The sequence below is a fragment of the Canis lupus genome, chromosome 7 (assembly GCF_011100685.1).
Source record: "Canis lupus familiaris isolate Mischka breed German Shepherd chromosome 7, alternate assembly UU_Cfam_GSD_1.0, whole genome shotgun sequence".
NCBI lineage: Eukaryota > Metazoa > Chordata > Mammalia > Carnivora > Canidae > Canis > Canis lupus.
In genome coordinates this window covers 25667811-25686702 of record NC_049228.1, presented here as the reverse complement: position 1 = coordinate 25686702, position 18892 = coordinate 25667811, and the positions used below count along the sequence as shown (strand labels likewise).

Here is an 18892-nt window from a genome sequence, read left to right as displayed (position 1 = left end):
TAACCAGGAAATCTATAGCTCTGCAGAAGAATCCCACATATTAGTCAAAGGGAAAAGCCCTGCCAAGAAATATGGAAGTGACCTTTTGGCTCAAAACAGTATCTCGGAGAGAGAGGGAAAGTTAGTCATTACCACCAACCAGAATGAAATGTTTCCTTCCCTTTAGAAAGTCAGTGCTCACAGAGAGCCTAAGGAAGGAGGTGCAATACTAGTTGAATTCTCAACTCTAGCAGTGCAATCAAGGATCTCAGAATGAATCAGGTCAAATTAGAGTTTTGGCATTTTCTTACAATTTTACAGAAAAGGTAAGTCTGTAAAAAGTTACAGCCTTATATTTATTATTATATTATATTTTGTATTTCCTTTTTTCCAGCTTTCCATTTATTCATTTGTCCTGTATTTATTAAGACTGTCTGGGGATCCCTGGGTGGCGCAGCGGTTTGGCGCCTGCCTTTGGCCCAGGGCGCGATCCTGGAGACCGGGGATCGAATCCCACGTCGGGCTCCCGGTGCATGGAGCCTGCTTCTCCCTCTGCCTATGTCTCTGCCTCTCTCTCTCTCTCTCTCTCTCTGTGACTATCATAAATAAATAAAAATTAAAAAAAAAAAAGACTGTCTGGACTCTCTGCTCCTCCCTGTTGGACAGACAACTGCATCTTCTGGTGCAGTACCAGCCACATCCCCAAGATAGATGGCAAAATTTGGAGTAAATGGATTTGGCCATACTGGAATCTAATCATCTCATCAGCCCTCACTGGGGCTGTTTTTAACTCTGGCAAAGTGGATATTGTTGCCATCAATGACTCCTTCATTTACCTCAACTACATGGTCTACATGTTGCAGTATGATTCCACTCACAGCAAATTCCACAACGCGGTCAAGGCTGAAAACATGAAACTTGTCATCAACAGAAAGTCCATTTCCATCTTCCAGGAGTAAGATTTCACCAACATCAAATGAGGTGATGCCAGTGCTGAGAATATTGTGGAGTCCACTGGGGTCTTCACCACAGAGAAGGCTGGGATCATTTATTTGAATGGTAGGCCAAATGGGTCATTTTCTCTGTTCCTTCTGCTGATGCCCCCATGTTTGTGATGGGCATAAACCATGAGAAGTATGGCAACTCCCTCAAGATTGTCAGCAATGGGGCAGCCCAGGTGACTCAGTGGTTTAGTGCCACCTTCAGCCCAGGGCATGATCCTGGAGACCTGGGATCGAGTCTCATGTCGTGCTCCCTCCATGGAGCCTGCTTCTCCCTCTGCCTATGTCTCTGCTTCTCTCTGTGTGTCTCTCATGAATAAATAAGTAAAATCTTTAAAAAAAAATTGTCAGCAATGCCTTCTGCACCACTAACTGCTTGGCCCCTCTGGCCAAGGTCATCCATGACAAGTTCAGCATCATGGAGGGACTCATAGCCACAGTCCCTGCCACCTAAAAGACTGTGGCTGGCCCCTCTAGGAAGCTGTGGTGTGATGCCCAGAATATCATCCCTGCTTCTACTGACACTACTAAGGATTTAGGCAAGGTCATCTGTAAGCTGAATGGAAAGCTCACTGACATGGCCTTCCATATACCTACTCCCAATGTGTGAGTTATGTATCTGGCGTGCCACCTAAATAAAGCTGCCAAATATGATGACATCAAGAAGGTGGTGAAGCACCTTCAAGGGCATCTTGGGGTACACTGAGGACTAAGTTGCCTCCCATAACTTTAACAGTGACACCTACTCTTGCACCTTCGATGCTGGGACTGGTATTGCTCTCAATGACCACTTTGCCAATATCATCTCCTGGTGTGACAGTGAATTTGGCTATAGCAACCAGATGGTGGACTTTATGGTCCACATGACCTCCAAGAAGGAAGAGCCCACTAGACCACCAGCCCCAGCAACAGCAAAAGGAGAGAGGCCGTCAGCTGATGGGGAGTCCTTGCCCCAACTCATCTCCCAACACACTGAGAATCCCCTGACCTCCACAGTTTCCATCTGAGATCTCCTGAAGGAGGGTCTTGGGGAGCCCTACTCTGTCATACAGACATCTGTGAGGCCATTGCACACAGAGGGAAGAATGAGTGCAAAGCCTCCAAGGCAGGAGGCAGTCTGATGCATTCAAGAAACAACAAGAAGCCCAGTGTGGCTGACATAGAGTGACTGAGGAGAAAAGTGAGGAGAAAAGAGGTCAGATGGCTAACAGAAACCACACCACAGTAGCTTGGGCAGACAGTGTGATTAGTTTCGATTTTATTGGAGGTGAGTGAGAGGGAAAGTCATTGGATAATTCTGAGAGGAGATATGGCAGGTAACCTACATAATATACTGGATGTTTCAAACCGCTGGAGAAAAATCAAAACAAAAGAAAAAAAAGGTGAGGCATCAGGGGAGGAACATTGTGGTTCTTAATTTGTCCTTCTCCATCCCCTTCACCTTTCTAACACAACTGATTCTTTGAGGCTCAGCTCAGATTGACACCTCCTCCAAGAAGCCTTCTCTGAATCTCTCTCCCTGAATTGGGTAAGAATGAACCTTTTCTATGTTCTCATAGCACCCTAAACAATCTTCTTAAGCATTTATCGTACTGTATTGTGATAATCTGTTTATTGTCTCTTTAGCAAGTACTTACAAAATGTTTGTCGAATGAAATGAAAGGATGGATGGATGGATGGATGGATGGATGGATGGATGGATGAGACAGAGTAAAACAGAGAGTGAGTGAATGGAAGTAGATAGTCCCTGAAGCTACCTATAATGGAGGTGGTGTCAATGACAATGGCAAGAAGGAGACAGGTGCCACGCTACTGTCACTATAAAGTAAAATGACATATCTGATCATTTTATGAATGTTGAAGTGGCTAAGGAGAAAAAAAATCCTCAAATAATCTCACAGGTTCTAATAACCAGAAGGCTTAAGAGAAATAGAAATTATTTAAAAAGGAGCTTCTTTGGAAAAGGTTTTAGGATGGCCAGGTCTAATCCATTCGTTAATCTTAATAGATAGATATTCACGACACATCTAGCTAGTCAGAAAAAGCTAGATATGTCATGATCTCTGCCCTCAAAGGCATATAGACATGAACCATGAAGAAGCAAGACCATACACAGTACCTTTGTCCTGAAGTAACACTGTAGGGTACAACTGTGTAGCTGAACATGCAGGGCTTTCAACTCCTCAGTGGCAATATGGTATGTGGGACAATGCAAGGGCTTCTAAGTCCAATGGTCTTGGGTTCTAGCTTTGCACCTAAATATCTGGGACCCTGTGAAAACTACCGAAACTCCCTAAGTGTGACTCTCTTCATTTGCAAGAGAGAAAGAGGGGAAAAAACTACTTGGCAAAGCTGTCAAGGAAAACGTAATAGGATAAAATATGGGAAAAGATCTACAATGATCCCTTGGAATACTTGGTGCTTTAACAATATCACTGGGCCAAATTCTCTTTCAGTTCCAAGCTCAGCATGTCACAAGGTTGCATTAGAGGCCCCCGGGATTTAAATTTGCATCAGCATTTTGGGACATGCTTCAGATCTTCAATATGCTAACTCACACTGACACATTCATTTTCCAGAAAAAATAAACTCCCTTACTTCAACATCTGGAAACCAAATGTATTACAAGAAGACAGGAAGGAAGAGGGTGAATATCAAATTACTTTATATTCAGCATACTCACAAAAGATGAAAATAGTCTTGAAAATTACCTTGAAAAACTTAGAATTTATCACAATCACTGATGTGTTTCCATCAAATCATTGGTAAAGCCAATATAGAAATAAAGATATCTGTTCAAAAAGTTGGTACAATTTCTCTTACTGGAACACTTCTGCCTGTAGAGCTGAAAGCATATTTTCCAATACTGAATATTTACATGGTAGGTGAAATTTCAATCACATCTGTCAGAGGAGAAATTTGAGGGTCAGAGAGAGAAACGCTATTTGAGCATGGAGCCCTTTGATCCAAAAAGCTAAGCAGAAGCAGTCTCAGTTAATCCAGACATACTTTGTAATGGAAATTAGGTTAGAAGAAAGAAAAATGTGCCTATAGCATAACAAAACCAGAATCTGTTTTGTTTTTTCATGAGAAATAGGGTCAGAGAATGTGAAGAACACATATGCCTCACACAGAATAGACCAAAAAGTTTTCTAGAAATAAATGAATTATTCCAATGGAGAAGTGTGCTTGTCATCAAGTTCTTCAGGAGAAAACTAGCTTCAGCATTGTCAACAGAGAGAGATAGAACTGAAGTTAAAGCAGCTACTATTCCCAATGACTTACCACAGGAAAGTCAGCAGGAGTCTGAGTAGAGACCCCAGTGTTAATCAGCTGATGCCTGAAATGTCTCTAAGACCTAGGAAGGGTCTGAACATGCTGTTTCATTATGTTGAATGAAGAGCAAGAGTGACCCTGAAGGCAAGGGCAGGGACTTTGGGTAAGGAGGACCTAAGCGAGAACAAAAGAGAGAAAATGGGTAGGACTGAAGGAAAAAGAAAGTGAAGAAATGAGCAAGCCTACTTGCGGTTCACCTTCTTGAAGACGTAAGTTGAAGCCATATCCACTCATCATGCATCCCCATTCCATCCCATTCCCCATGAGTAAGTTAGTTCAAAGGCACATCTCATGACCCTCGCACCTACACCTCAACTCTGTGCAGCTGTAGGACGCTTACTCAAGCATTCAGCCAAAGAATTGCTTAAACAGGGACGCATGGGTGGCTCAGCAGTTGGGCGCCTTCCTTCAGCTCAGGGTGTGATCCTGGGGTCCTGGAATTGAGTCCTGCATCAGGCTCCCTGCATGGAGCCTGCTCCTCTCTCTGCCTGTGTCTCTGCCTGAGTCTCTGCCTCTTTCTGTGTCTCTCATAAATAAATAAAATCTTAAAAAAAAAAAAAAGAATTGCTTAAACAAATCACATTAGGTGAGAGAGAGAAGAGAAGACAAGTCTTCAGAAATGAGCAGGTTGTAGGAGAAATACCTGCACAATCCCCTGTGGATCACTGACTAGTGTACCAACCAATGATAACAGCATCACCTAAAAAAATAAAAATGCCTCTGATTTCTGTCCCGCTCCCACAAAAGAGCTATCTAAAACAAATCTGCTAGAGGACTGGAAGGAGAGCCCATGTGTGTGTTAAACTCTTTGTTCCCTACCTTGAAACTGAGCCTGCACACACTATACATACATTTATGAAAGCTCCCTAGATGGTATCGGAGGAAGGAACTGATGGAAATAGAGTCTCCCTCAGATTCAGAAGCACTGATATGCCTAAACAGGTACCAAGGGAGAGAGAAAGAAACGAGAGAAGGACGTTGGTTTAGTTAAGGAAAAATGCAGTGGAGCATCTTTTATTTTTTTATTTTTTTTTTATTTTTTTTTTATTGGTGTTCAATTTACTAACATACAGAATAACACCCAGTGCCCGTCACCCATTCACTCCCACCCCCCGCCCTCCTCCCCTTCTACCACCCCTAGTTCGTTTCCCAGAGTTAGCAGTCTTTACGTTCTGTCTCCCTTTCTGATATTTCCCACACATTTCTTCTCCCTTCCCTTATGTTCCCTTTCACTATTATTTATATTCCCCAAATGAATGAGAACATATAATGTTTGTCCTTCTCCGACTGACTTACTTCACTCAGCATAATACCCTCCAGTTCCATCCACGTTGAAGCAAATGGTGGGTATTTGTCATTTCTAATAGCTGAGTAATATTCCATTGTATACATAAACCACATCTTCTTTATCCATTCATCTTTTGTTGGACACCGAGGCTCCTTCCACAGTTTGGCTATCGTGGACATTGCTGCTAGAAACATCGGGGTGCAGGTGTCCCGGCGTTTCATTGCATTTGTATCTTTGGGGTAAATCCCCAACAGTGCAATTGCTGGGTCGTAGGGCAGGTCTATTTTTAACTCTTTGAGGAACCTCCACACAGTTTTCCAGAGTGGCTGCACCAGTTCACATTCCCACCAACAGTGTAGGAGGGTTCCCTTTTCTCCGCATCCTCTCCAACATTTGTTGTTTCCTGCCTTGTTAATTTTCCCCATTCTCACTGGTGTGAGGTGGTATCTCATTGTAGTTTTGATTTGTATTTCCCTGATGGCAAGTGATGCAGAGCATTTTCTCATATGCATGTTGGCCATGTCTATGTCTTCCTCTGTGAGATTTCTGTGCATGTCTTTTGCCCATTTCATGATTGGATTGTTTGTTTCTTTGGTGTTGAGTTTAATAAGTTCTTTATAGATCTTGGAAACTAGCCCTTTATCTGATACGTCATTTGCAAATATCTTCTCCCATTCTGTAGGTTGTCTTTGAGTTTTGTTGACTGTATCCTTTGCTGTGCAAAAGCTTCTTATCTTGATGAAGTCCCAATAGTTCATTTTTGCTTTTGTTTCTTTTGCCTTCGTGGATGTATCTTGCAAGAAGTTACTATGGCCGAGTTCAAAAAGGGTGTTGCCTGTGTTCTTCTCTAGGATTTTGATGGAATCTTGTCTCACATTTAGATCTTTCATCCATTTTGAGTTTATCTTTGTGTATGGTGAAAGAGAGTGGTCTAGTTTCATTCTTCTGCATGTGGATGTCCAATTTTCCCAGCACCATTTATTGAAGAGACTGTCTTTCTTCCAATGGATAGTCTTTCCTCCTTTATCGAATATTAGTTGACCATAAAGTTCAGGGTCCACTTCTGGATTCTCTATTCTGTTCCATTGATCTATGTGTCTGTTTTTGTGCCAGTACCACACTGTCTTGATGACCACAGCTTTGTAGTACAACCTGAAATCTGGCATTGTGATGCCTCCAGATATGGTTTTCTTTTTTAAAATTCCCCTGGCTATTCGGGGTCTTTTCTGATTCCACACAAATCTTAAAATAATTTGTTCTAACTCTCTGAAGAAAGTCCATGGTATTTTGATAGGGATTGCATTAAACGTGTATATTGCCCTGGGTAACATTGACATTTTCACAATATTAATTCTGCCAATCCATGAGCATGGAATATTTTTCCATCTCTTTGTGTCTTCCTCAATTTCTTTCAGAAGTGTTCTATAGTTTTGAGGGTATAGATCCTTTACATCTTTGGTGAGGTTTATTCCTAGGTATCTTATGCTTTTGGGTGCAATTGTAAATGGGATTGACTCCTTCATTTCTCTTTCTTCAGTCTCATTGTTAGTGTATAGAAATGCCACTGACTTCTGGGCATTGATTTTGTATCCTGCCACGCTACCGAATTGCTGTATGAGTTCTAGCAGTCTTGGGGTGGAGACTTTTGGGTTTTCTATGTAGAGTATCATGTCATCGGCGAAGAGGGAGAGTTTGACTTCTTCTTTGCCAATTTGAATGCCTTTAATGTCTTTTTGTTGTCTGATTGCTGAGGCTAGGACTTCCAGTACTATGTTGAATAGCAGTGGTGAGAGTGGACATCCCTGTCTTGTTCCTGATCTTAGGGGAAAGGCTCCCAGCGCTTCCCCATTGAGAATGATATTTGCTGTGGGCTTTTCATAGATGGCTTTTAAGATGTCGAGGAATGTTCCCTCTATCCCTACACTCTGAAGAGTTTTGATCAGGAATGGATGCTGTATTTTGTCAAATGCTTTCTCTGCATCCAATGAGAGGATCATATGGTTCTTGGTTTTTCTCTTGCTGATATGATGAATCACATTGATTGTTTTACGGGTGTTGAACCAGCCTTGTGTCCCAGGGATAAATCCTACTTGGTCATGGTGAATAATTTTCTTAATGTACTGTTGGATCCTATTGGCCAGTATCTTGTTGAGAATTTTTGCATCCATGTTCATCAGGGATATTGGTCTGTAATTCTCCTTTTTGGCGGAGTCTTTGTCTGGCTTTGGAATTAAGGTGATGCTGGCTTCATAGAACGAATTTGGAAGTACTCCATCTCTTTCTATCTTTCCAAACAGCTTTAGGAGAATAGGTATGATTTCTTCTTTAAACGTTTGATAAAATTCCCCTGGGAAGCCATCTGGCCCTGGACTCTTGTGTCTTGGGAGGTTTTTGATGACTGCTTCAATTTCCTCCCTGGTTATTGGCCTGTTCAGGTTTTCTATTTCTTCCTGTTCCAGTTTTGGTAGTTTGTGGCTTTCCAGGAATGCGTCCATTTCTTCTAGATTGCCTAATTTATTGGCGTATAGCTGTTCATAATATGTTTTTAAAATCGTTTGTATTTCCTTGGTGTTGGTAGTGATCTCTCCTTTCTCATTCATGATTTTATTAATTTGAGTCTTCTCTCTCTTCTTTTTAATAAGGCTGGCTAATGGTTTATCTATCTTATTAATTCTTTCAAAGAACCAACTCCTGGTTCTGTTGATCTGTTCCACAGTTCTTCTGGTCTCGATTTCGTTGAGTTCTGCTCGAATCTTTATTAACTCCCTTCTTCTCTTGGGTGTAGGATCTATTTGCTGTTTTTTCTCTAGCTCCTTTATGTGTAAGGTTAGCTTTTGTATTTGAGTTCTTTCCAGTTTTTGAATGGATGCTTGTATTGCGATGTATTTCCCCCTTAGGACTGCTTTTGCTGCATCCCAAAGATTTTGAACGGTTGTATCTTCATTCTCATTAGTTTCTAGGAATCTTTTTAATTCTTCCTTAATTTCCTGGTTGACCCTTTTATCTTTTAGCAGGATGGTCCTTAGCCTCCATGTGTTTGAGGTCCTTCCAAACTTCTTGTTGTGATTTAGTTCTAATTTCAAGGCATTATGGTCCGAGAATATGCAGGGGACAATCCCAATCTTTTGGTATCGGTTCAGACCCGATTTGTGACCCAATATGTGGTCTATTCTGGAGAAAGTTCCATGTGCGCTTGAGAAGAATGTGTATTCAGTTGAGTTTGGATGTAAAGTTCTGTAGATATCTGTGAAATCCATCTGGTCCAGTGTATCATTTAAAGCTCTCGTTTCTTTGGAGATGTTTTGCTTAGAAGACCTATCGAGTATAGAAAGAGCTAGATTGAAGTCACCAAGTATAAGTGTATTATTATCTAAGTATTTCTTCACTTTGGTTAATAATTGATTTATATATTTGGCAGCTCCCACATTCGGAGCATATATATTGAGGATTGTTAAGTCCTCTTGTTGAATAGATCCTTTAAGTATGATATAGTGTCCCTCTTCATCTCTCACTACAGTCTTTGGGGTAAATTTTAGTTTATCTGATATAAGGATGGCTACCCCTGCTTTCTTTTGAGGACCATTCGAATGGTAAATGGTTCTCCAACCTTTTATTTTCAGGCTGTAGGTGTCCTTCTGTCTAAAATGAGTCTCTTGTAGACAGCAAATAGATGGGTCCTGCTTTTTTATCCAGTCTGAAACCCTGCGCCTTTTGATGGGGTCATTAAGCCCGTTCACATTCAGAGTTACTATTGAGAGATAGGAGTTTAGTGTCATCATGATATCTATTCAGTCTTTGTTTTTGTGGACTGTTCCACTGAACTTCTTCTTAAAGGGGAATTTTAAGAGGCCCCCTTAAAATTTCTTGCAGAGCTGGTTTGGAGGTCACATATTCTTTTAGTTGCTGCCTGTCTTGGAAGCTCTTTATCTCTCCTTCCATTTTGAATGAGAGCCTTGCTGGATAAAGTATTCTTGGTTGCATGTTCTTCTCATTTAGGACCCTGAATATATCCTGCCAGCCCTTTCTGGCCTGCCAGGTCTCTGTGGAGAGGTCTGCTGTTACCCTAATACTCCTCCCCATAAAAGTCAGGGATTTCTTGTCTCTTGCTGCTTTAAGGATCTTCTCTTTATCTTTGGAATTTGCAAGCTTCACAATTAAATGTCGAGGTGTTGAACGGTTTTTATTGATTTTAGGGGGGGATCTCTCTATTTCCTGGATCTGAATGCCTGTTTCCCTTCCCAGATTAGGAAAGTTTTCAGCTAGAATTTGTTCAAATAGTGGAGCATCTTTTAAATTACAAACCGACGTCCCTGGCCTAGCCAGAGACTGTGGGTGGGGAAAAAATTCAAAATAAAATCTCCTGCCAACTCAGAAAACCTATCCACAAAAGCAGAAGAGAAAGAAAATAGCCTCCTTACTGAATAAGTAGCAAACCAGAATGTGATGCACATCACAGATAAGCCACTAAAGAGATCACAAGGTAGAAAAGAAATCTCATCCTTTTATATAGTCAAGCAGTTGCAGCCCATTTCATACATGTTCTCAAGTTAAACAATGACCAGTTCTCAAGTGAGCGCATTTGACAGCACCATTTGCCATACATAGTTCGTTCCAAATTCACCTGATAATTGGGGCAGGCACTATGTTTACTAATTGCCTTTATCCAAAGGAAATATAAATTTCTTATAAGTGGTAGATTAGTAACTTGGAATCACACACCTACCAAAATTGGGCTCTTACCTAGTCCCAGAGACTGGGAAATAGAGGTGCTGTCTTCCTTGATTACGTTTCAAAGGGATAGCTGCAAAGTCCTTGAGAAAGATTTGTAGGTTACAAAACTTGCTAGAGGCTTACTTAGCTTTTTAAAAGGTTTACACATTATAAAATGGACAGAGAAAGAATTCAAAATTACAGTTTTCGTCAACAATAAATGTACTAAGGAAAGAGGAGAAAGAATCACCCTTCTTGCACCAGGAAAAATTCAATATTTTCTTGTTTGTATTTGTATTTACCCTTATACAACATCTGCCTTACTTAACCACTGTACTTTCAGCGCCTCAAACTGGAAATGACACTTATTCCAATGCAACACTGCATTTAATCATGCAACAAATATTAACTCATTCGACCCTGCTGCACTGTTCTAGATATTGGGAAAAGGACAATAAACAAAGTAGACAGAGCCCTTCTTTTCTTGTGGGGGAGTCAAGCAAAAAGAAATAAATATTATATATATATGGTCATGTGTGATATTTATAATATTTACATCATATGATAACATGCATAATGTGCATAATGTTCTATGAAGGAAAACATAACAAAGTAGAGATTATAGAGCTTGATTCAGAGCTACATGTATAGGATGATTAGGGACAGCATCTTGGGAACCCATAAAAGTAAAGAAACAAGCCATGTGGAGGATATTATGGGTGGTGAGTGGGGGTACATTTTAGGGTAATACATATGTCTAAGTCCACAAGGTTTCTCAACCTCAGCACTATTGACAGATTCTTCTTTGTTGTGAGGGGTTGTCCTGTATATTGTAGAATTTTTAGTAACAACCCTAGCCTCTACTCACTGGATGCTAGTAGCTCCTCTCCCCAAGCTGTGACAACCAAAAATGTTTCCAGACACTGCCAAACATTCCTGAGGGTAGGGAGTAGGAGTAGTAAAATCATCAAGTTGAAAATCACTTGATCTAAGGGATAACCTTGAGAATGACTCTAAGGCAATGATTCTTAAATTTAGAAGATGCAGCTGAAGCAGTACTGAGATTGAAACAGCTTTAAATGCATAGAAAAGGAGAAAGACAATAGATCCATAATCTAAGTATCTATTTCAAAAAGCTAGAAAAACAAAAGTGTATCAATCCTATATCAAATAAAAGAAAAAATAGTAAAGATGAAAACAAAGATCAACAAATATAAATAAACATACAATAGAGAAAAAGATAAATATGCACTAGAGAAAAATCAACAAAACCAAAAACTAGTTATTTGAAAATTTTAATAAAATTTGTACAACCTTATCAAGAATAACAAAGAAACAAGGCACAAATTATTAGTATCAAGCATGAAAACTGGAAAGCACTATAAATCCCACAAACATTAACATCATAAGAAGATGTGAGGAACAACCTCATGACAGTGAATTTGAAAATTTGGATGAAAAGGACAAGTCTTCTATAAATAGAGAACAAACCAGTGGTTGCCAGAAGGAAGGGGGTTGAGGGAATGGACAAAATGGGTGAAAGGGAGTGGGAGACATAGACTTCCAGCTATAGAATGAATAAGTCATGGGAATAAAAGACACAGCATAAGGAATACAGTCAATGATCTTGTAATAACACTGTATGGTGACAGATGGTAGCTACACTCACAGTGAGCATAGCATAATATATAAACTTGTCAAATCATTATGTTGTACACTTAAAATTAATGTAACATTGTGTGTCAACCATACTCAAAAATTGTATCAAAAAAGGTCAAATCTTAGAAAAATGCAAAATATCAAAACTGAAGCAAAATAAAATGGAAAATCTGAATAGTAAATATATATTTAAATAAATTGAATGTGTGGTTTAAAACCTCACCACAAGGAAATCTTCAGGCCTGCATACCTACTCCAATAAATAAATTCTTCCAAACATTTAAGGAAGAAATAATACTAACATACTCAAACTCTTCCAAAGAGCAGGAAAAAGTAAAAACAGGCTGTAATAGCTATAATACTGGCTCTGTCTCTAGCTCACAAAATGGCCTTTACCAGTCACCTCATTTCCCAGTTTCCCTTTCCTCGCGATGTGAGGATATCCTGATTAAACTCACAAGACACAATAGGTCACAATTATAAACCTTGGGAGTAAACAATCCACATGTGCTTAAAATCTTTTAAGTACTGGACTAGTCATTTCCTCCTCCTTAAGATAAGAGTTTCAAGAGAAAATACTTGTATTCTAGATCCTCAAGAATACAAAAAAAAAAAAAAAAAACAATGGAAACAGACAAATGGGCACGAGCTCTTTTTAAAATTAAAGTTAGAAATATAAGTACATGCATGTATGCAAGCATTTAGATATAAACTACTCTATTGCTATATTTGCTAAGAAAAAGCAAGACATCAAGATTTTCAAGAGCTCTCCACTTCTTCCTGGGATAGTCATTCAACACTTAATACAAAGTTCTGTGTAAACTTCCCCTATAATGAAATCTTCAACCTAGAAGCACAGAAAACATTTACTTGAAGCACATAGTACATTTACTATACAAAATAATTTAGTGTAGAAAATGCATGCTTACTTAAGTTGCAAGTGACCCATGTGAATCACACTCATCACCACATTAATCATGTACCTCCTCTCTTAACTAGAAACACTTCTATCTCTGAGTCAAGTTCATCTCTTTGCAGTCTTCATAAAAAAGAATGGGACTGCATTTGGAGATAAAGTCTTTTAAAAAGTAAAGTGGGGTCCTTTCCAGTACAACTGTTGTCTTTATAAAAGGAGATTAGAACATGGGCATATCCAGAAGGAAGACTTTGTGGGCACCTGGGTGGCTCAGTGGTTGAGCTTCTACCTTTGGCTCAGGTCGTGATCCCGGGGTCCTGGGATCAGGTCCTGCATCGGGCTCCCTGCGGGGAGCCTGCTTCTCCCTCTGCCTGCATCTCTGCCTCTCTCCCTGTGTCTCTCATGAATAAATAAATAAAATCTTAAAAAAAAAAAAAGGAAGACCATTTGAAATACAGGCAGAAGACACCATCTACAAGCCAAGGAGAGAGGCCTCAGAGGAAACTAATACCTTCACCTCAGTTTCTAGCCTCCAGAACTATGAGAAAATTAATTTCTGTTGTGTAAACCAACCAGTGTGTGGTACTCTGTTATGGCAGGCCCTGGAAAATTAATACACCTGGTTTTTCTGACATTCCTAATTATACTGTTATCTCAAAAGATGTCCCCAGGACTCCCAAGATGACAATTATCATTAATGTTTCCTTTCTTTTTTTATGATGGATAAAGAAGATGTGGTTTATGTATACAATGGAATATCACTCAGCCATTAGAAACGACAAATACCCACCATTTGCTTCAATGTGGATGGAACTGGAGGGTATTATGCTGAGTGAAGTAAGTCAGTTGGAGAAGGACAAACATTATATGGTCTCATTCATTTGGGGAATATAAAAAATAGTGAAAGGGAATAAAGGGGAAAGGAGAAAAAATAAGTGGGAAATATCAGAAAGGGAGACAGAACATGAAAGACTCCTAACTCTGGGAAACGAACTAGGGGTGGTGGAAGGGGAGGTGGGTGGGGGGTGGGAGTGACGGGTGACGGGCACTGAGGTGGGCACTTGATGGGATGAGCACTGGATGTTATTCTATATGTTGGCAAATTGAACACCAATAAAAAATAAAATTTTTTAAAAAATGTTTCCTTTCTTTTTTTGAATAACATATGCTATGCACAACGCAGGCGAGGTCACAATGCCCAGTTTTGGTAATCCTGGCATAGGACAGACTAGTAGAATCAGTGTTTCCTACTATAAAGCATACTGGTAAATTCTGTGGCTCTTCCAGAGCCTGTATCAGAACAGGCTGGGTTGGGATCCAACATTCTTTATTTGAACTGTTTCCCAGGTTCACTGATGATCAAGGAAACACTATATTAAACAACTGAACTAATCAGGGAAAACAAGGCTATGCAATACCAACACTGTTTTGGTCAGTTCCTGACTCACAATAAATGCTCAATAAATATTGACTGACTTATTGCATTAGCTTCCCATTGCTGCTATAGCAAATTACCACCGACTTTGTGTCTTAGGATGGCACAAATTTATTACCTTATAGTTTCAAAGGTCAGAAGTCTGATGTGTGTGTCATGGGCCTGAAATCCAGGTGCAGACAGGGTTGTATTCCCACTGGAGGCTCTAGGGGAGGATCTATTTCTTGCCTTTTCCAGCTTTTACAGGTCGCTTGCTTCCCTCGGCTTATGGCCCTTTCCAGCAATGGCATCACTGATCTCTGCTTTCACCATCACATTGTCTTCCCTGACTCTGACTCTCCAGCTTCCCTCTTTCCTTTATAAGAACACTTTTGATTAGATTGGGCTCCCTAAATGGATAATCTATCATAATCTCTCCATCTCAAGGGAGCTGTAGTAATCACATCTATAAAGTCCCTTTTGCCATGTCAGGTAACATATTCACAGATTTGGAGTATCGGGATGTGGATATCTTTGGAGGTTGGGGAAGCATTATTTTGCTTACCATGCTGACTGATTCTTCATTACTTCATCTTTCATAGAGAGGGGTCTCACAATATTAAGACTTATAAAGCTTTATTCCACATCTAAAGAGGCAGTTCCATTCTCTGAAAAGCTTGCCTACAAGAAGTTCCTCATCATCTGGTAAGTATTGCTCAGGGATCTTAAAAGAATCTTAACAGATCCCTTGCTCATTTACCTCTGAACTCCACATACATTAAACCACTTAATCCTCCTACAGGTAAGAAAGTAAAAGCATGAGAAGGGTAAGACGCCTCCTCTTTGACCTACAAATTAGAAGGAGCCAAAAATAACACCACTTACTTTCCATCCCCATGAATACATAGTTGTTGAATGTTTGCCATTATACATGCTGGAGTATATATGATATCCCCACTCCATGGAGTTATAGGTTCCCCAAGATACCTGCTATACGGAAGCCACAGTTCCCACTCACTTGTCTTCTTGCACAAGGCAGAGAACTGATGTCTGAAGAACCAAGCATGAGATAAGGAGTAGTGATCATTATGTTGAGCTGGAGAGTTTCTACCTAAAAACATTCAGATTCAAAACTGGTGTACATCCTTCTATGGGACAAAGAAAATGAGCCTGCCATGTAGATCTCGCCCCACTCATCACCCACAGGAGAGCCATCCCAAAAGCAAACAAAAAGATAAAATCAGTAAGTTTTGTATGGAAAATAAAACCGGCTTAAGTCATGGCAAATACTCAATGTAAGGAGAGGGATGTGTTAGCTCTTCGGGGAAGATAGCCCCTTTCAGAGTGCTTCTCTGTGTCTCTACCAAGAATATCCAGTGAGGACCTCAGATCTCAAGAGAGGATTCTTCTCTGACCTATGGTTATGGAATGAAGCAATCCAAAATTCCACTTTGATGAGAAGAACTATTAGAATAAGCAAAAAGATTATCTCTTCTTTGGAAAATTTTACCAAAAATAGTGTTAAAGTTTTCTTTTATATATATATATATATATATATATATATATATATATATATATATATATAAATTTATTTATTTATTCATGAGAGACATGAGAGAGAGAGAGACACAGGCAGAGGGAGAAGCAGGGTCCCTGCAGGGAGCCTGACGTGGGACTCGATCACACCCTGGGCTGAAGGCGGCGCTAAACTGCTGAGCCACCAGGGCTGCCCTGTGTTAAAGGTTTCAACAAGTCTAAGCAGATTCTGAAAAGGGACAATAATCTTAATAGAACATTGGCCTTTCACTTTTCATGCATTCCAGAAACCACATACTCTAGACAATTTGATCATTTGACTATTCTGAGGTTTGTCTAGCACCTGACTCTGTTCTTGGTGAGCAAACCTCACTGTGTTGTTGTTGGGTTTTTGGGGTTGGGGTTGGGTTGTGTGTGTGTGTGTGTGTGTGTGTGTGTGTGAGTGTTTTGGTTTTTGTTTTCTTTTTTTTTTTAACATTAAACTCTTTCAAGTAGAAGAGAGTCACATACTGTCTTGTAGCTTTTTTCATGACCCAAGCTATGTGTCTTTGATGTTTTGTACCTACAATCAGTGAGATGCTTCACATGTCTAGTCATGACAGGTTGCCAATTGTTTTTGAGAAAATCCTTTCTGGTTTGTGAATCTGGTAATAGACAGTAGAGTTTGCTACAGTGTTTTCTGTATATCAGCAAGAGGCAACCTCTGTATAGGAATCAGTGGGTAAAGAAAAAGGACATGAGCCGTTAAGTCTAAGTGTAAGGATAGGTGTATGTGTTAGTGTACATTTAGACTTAAGTATAGATGCAGGTGTAGGTGTGAGTATAAATTACCAGCACAAGCACAGGCTGATCATGCCTGGGGTCTTGCTGTAGTCACAGGACAGGGGTTCTGTGAGGGCAACTCTCATTTATACCTAATTGACAAAACAGGTAGGAGAACTTTCAGGTCTTCTGTCTTTTCTTGCTCCTAACTGCTCTCTTCAAAAGGAAGCATGGAAATAGGAAATACTAATGTTAGCCAAGTTAATAGTTCTAGATAAAACTAAGGGGAAAAAATATAAACAAAAGAAAGGGTATCAATTGACTTTGGGCATTCAGTGATCCATGATGATGCTTGTTGAGTTTTTTAGCTCTGTGTTTTCATAGCTTAAGTCACAGGCCTTAGAGATGATCTTGCTCAGGAAGAGAAAATAGATTTCATCTAAGAATCACTTCTGGCTACCTAGCAGTGGCTGTTTGAAAGATTAGGAACAAGCTCACAAGAGAAATCATCTCTGTTATAGGTGTAGGGGGAAGGGTTGACAGTGTGCTGCTCACCAAGTATGTCTCTCCCTGGAAAATTTAGAACTCATTTTATAATTTTTTTTTAAATTTATGATAGTCAGAGAGAGAGAGAGAGAGAGAGAGGCAGAGACATAGGCAGAGGGAGAAGCAGGCTCCATGCACCGGGAGCCCGACGTGGGATTCGATCCCGGGTCTCCAGGATCAGGCCCTGGGCCAAAGGCAGGCGCTAAACTGCTGCGCCACCCAGGGATCCCTAGAACTCATTTTATAAATTAAAAAGTGAGAACCAAGAGAATTTTTTTAAGATTATATTTATTTATTCATGAGAGACACAGAGAGAGAGAAAGAGAAAGAGAGAGGCAGAGACACAGGCAGAGGGAGAAGCAGGCTCCATGCAGGGAGCCCGACATGGGACTCCAGAATCACACCTTGGGCCAAAGGCAGGCACTTAACTCCTGAGCCACCTAGGGATTCCCCCGAACCAAGAGAATTTAAATGATTTGTCCAAGGCCTTACAGCTGCTTAGAAGCAGCTCTGAGGGGCGCTTGGGTGGCTCAGTCAGTTAAGTGTCTGCCTTCTGCTCAGGTCATGACCCCAGGGTCCTGGAATCAAGTCGCAGGTTGAGCTCCCTGCTCAGCGGGGAGCCTGCATCTCCCGCTCCTCCCTGATCATGCTCTCTCTAACTATCTCTGTCACTATCTCTGTCTCTCACTCTCAAATAAATAAATAAAATCTTTAAAAGAAAAGATTTGGAACTCAGGTGTGCTAACTCCGAAGCAGTGTTCCTTCTGTTACACTGTTCTGCCTCGCACCTGACACACATAAATAAGAATAGTTCACACTGTAGATGAGCTGGGACTATAACACGAGTAGGCCAGATACAGACTTGCTAAAAGATATGCATGTCCTAATTCCAGGAATTTGTAAGTATATTACTTTGCAGGTGTGATTAAATTAAGGGTCTTGGGATGGGGTCTTATCCTGCATAATAAGGGTCCTTAATAAGAGGGAGGAGGGAGAGTAGAAGTGAGAGAGGGAGATGTGATGAAAGAAGCAAAGTTGGAGGGATGTATGGCCATGAGTCAAGGAATGTGAGTAGAGTCTAGAAGCTAGAAAAAGACAAAGGAATGAATGCTCTCCTACAGCCTCCAGAAGAAACACAGGCCTACTAGCACCTTGATTTTAGCCAAGTGCAACTGATTTTAGATTTCTGCCCTCCAGAACTATAAGATAATAAAGTTGTTTTGAGGCACAACGTTTGTGGTAATTTGTTACAGCAGCAATAGGAAAGTAATACAATTACTTTCTTCTATTGATTTAAGCAACAGTTCACTTTAATTCAACAAAGGCTTATTTGTAGCATATCAGACACCATACAAACTCCATGTCTATGGTATTATAGAGAATTACCAGGAAGCGTTTATACTTAAAAACTCATTCCTTGGGACGCCTGGGTGGCTCAATGGTTGAGCATCTGCCTTTGGCTTAGGTAGTGATCCCGGGGTCTTGGGACCAAGTCCCGTATCAGGCTCCCCAAAGGGAGCCTGCTTCTCCCTCTGCCTATGTCTCTAACCCTCTCTGTGTGTCTCTCATGAATAAATAAATAAAATTTTTTAAAAATAAAAAGCTCATGTCCTTTCTTCCCACACACTGGTTTCTAGGAAGAGCTTTCCTCTTCCTGATATACAGTTTCTATTTAATGTTAGATTGGGCTACAAATAACAGAGAGAGAGCATGTGTGCACAAAAAAAACCCTGGCTTAAACAAGA

The 18892-nt window shown here is 40.3% G+C and overlaps 1 pseudogene; it reads left to right on the top strand.

The window, feature by feature from the left end:
• The first annotated feature begins 755 nt into the window (after nt 1–755).
• LOC100855856 lies at nt 756–1987 on the top strand (annotated as a pseudogene).
• Nucleotides 1988–18892: the final 16905 nt, after the last annotated feature.